The sequence below is a fragment of the Otolemur garnettii genome, unplaced genomic scaffold (assembly GCF_000181295.1).
Source record: "Otolemur garnettii isolate 467f Iridium unplaced genomic scaffold, OtoGar3 scaffold00321, whole genome shotgun sequence".
NCBI lineage: Eukaryota > Metazoa > Chordata > Mammalia > Primates > Galagidae > Otolemur > Otolemur garnettii.
Window position 1 is genome coordinate 20,284 of NW_003852716.1, and position 2,501 is coordinate 22,784.

Sequence of the window (2,501 nt, forward strand, 5' to 3'; positions counted from 1 at the left end):
TAACAAAGGACATGAAAGATCTCTATAAAGAGAACTATGAAACTCTGAGAAAATAAATAGCTGAAGATGTCAACAAATGGGAAAGCATACCATGCTCATGGCTGGGACGAATCAACATTGTTAAAATGTTAACACTACCCAAAGCAATCTACAGATTTAATGCAATCCCCATTAAAAGACCTCTGTCATACTTTAAAGATCTGGAAAAACTAAAACTTCATTTTATATGAAAACAGAAAAAACCTCAAATAGCCAATATACTATACAGAAATGAAAATAAAACAGGTGGAATACCACTACCAGACTTTAGACTATACTATAAATCTATAGTGATCAAAACAGCATGGTACTAGCACAAAAATAGAGAGGTAGATGTATGGAACAGAATTGAGAACCAAGAGACGAATCCAGACACTTATCATCATTTGATCTTTGATAAGCCTATCAAAAACATGACTTTAGTGGGAAAAAATGACTATTTAATATATGATGCTGGGTGAATTGTCAGGCAACTTGTAGAAGACTGAAACTGGACCCACATCTTTCACCTCTAACAAAAATTGACTCTCATGGGATAATAAACTTAAACCTAAGACGTGAAACCACAAAGATTCTTGTAAAGAGTGCAAGAGAAACATTTGAAGAAATTGGCCTGGAAGAAAACTTTTTAAGGAGGACCCCTCAGGAGGACCCTTTTTAAGGAGGACCCTCAATTGAAGCAATACCAACAATACATTAATGGGATTTGAGCACCCGAAAAAGCTTCTGCACTGCCAAGAACACAATAAGTAAAACAAGTAGACTGCCCTCAGAATGGGAGAGGATATTTGCAGGTTACGTTTCCAACAAAGGTCTGATAACCAGAATCCACAGAGAATTCAAAGTTTTTAATAAGAAAAGAACAAGGGATCCATTTCACTATGGGCAAGAGACCTGAACAGAAGCTTCTCCGAAGAAGACAGGCACATGGTCTACAGACACGTGAAAAAATGCTTGCCATCTTTAATCATCAGAGAAATGCAAATAAAAACCACTTTGAGATACCATCTAACTCCAGTAAGAGTAGCTCACATAACAAAATCCCAAAACTACAGATTTTGGCATGGATATGGAAAAAAGGGAAAACTTTTCCACTGCTGGTGGGAATGCAAACTAATACGTTCCTTTGGAAAAAAGTTTGGAGAACACTTAGAGATCTAAAATTTGACCTGCTGTTGAATCCTGCAATTCCTCTACTAGAAGTATATCTAAAAGACAAAAATCACTTTGCAAAAAAGATATTTGTACCAGATTATTCATTGCAGCTCAATTCTTAATAGCCAATTCATGGAAGAAGCACAAGAACCCATCTATCCATGAAAGGATTAATAAATAGTGGTATATTTGTACCATGGAATACTATGCAGCCTTATAAAAAGATGGAAACTTTACCTCTTTTATGTTTACTTGAAGGGACCTGGAATATATTCTTCTGAGTAAATTATCTAAAGAATAGAGGAAAAATTATCCAATGTACTCAGTAGTTCTATGAAATATACTTATATTTACACACACTTTGTTATGAAAGACAGAACACATCTACAGCCCAGGACAAAGGAGAGAAATGGAGTGGGAAGGGAGGGAAGGGGAAAGCTTTGAAAGAGGGAGGGTAACAGATGAGACCACACCTATGGAGCATATTACAAGGGAACAAGTCAAATCTGTCAAGTGTAGAACATAAATGTCTTAACACAATAATCAAGTAAATGAGGTGAAAGCTATGCTGGTTGGTTTGATGTAACCATGTCAGATTGCATTAAGAAAAATCAACACAGTGCTTGCATTGGCAGCACATATACTAAAATTGGAACAATACAGAGAAGATCAGCATGGACTCTGCACAAAGATGACATGCAAATTTGTGAAGCGTTCCATATTTTTTAAAAAAACAATACATTGTACCCCACATCTGCATAAATATATGCATGATCTATGTGTATATGACTTAATTTTTAAAAAGACATACATGATATATTCCTTAAACTGATAGAAACCATCTATGACAAATCACATGAATATCATACTGAATGGCATAAAACTGAAAGCACATCCACTTAGAACTGGAACCTGATAAGGATGTCCACTATTAACACTATTATCCAACATAGTGCTGGAAGTTCCAGCCAATGCAATAAAAGGAATATAAGGGTATTAAGGGCATTCAAATGGGTTCACAGAAGGTCAAACTTTCACTATTTTCCAAAGATATTTTCTTATGCTAAGAATACTCCAGACTCAGAGTTGGTGGAGCAATATGTCAGATTAGAGACATATCTTTACCAGCCACTCATGATGAAATAGGGAGAAAGGAATTCAGCCACTACTGGCTGTTGTGGTATTCTGCCCAGAAACACACTCTGGGGGGGTTCAATTAAGCAGTAGGGGACTCCAGGAGCCAATGAGAATATCAGGCGTTGTGGAATAATGGAACAGAATGCAAGTGCCTGGGTACAAGCAGAGGC

At 36.5% G+C, this 2,501-nt stretch overlaps 1 non-coding gene across 1 annotated transcript; it reads left to right on the forward strand.

The window, feature by feature from the left end:
* The first annotated feature begins 1,813 nt into the window (after window positions 1-1,813).
* LOC111722696 lies at window positions 1,814-1,920 on the forward strand. The gene has a single exon (XR_002771403.1). It is a non-coding gene; the product is annotated as a U6 spliceosomal RNA (small nuclear RNA).
* Window positions 1,921-2,501: the final 581 nt, after the last annotated feature.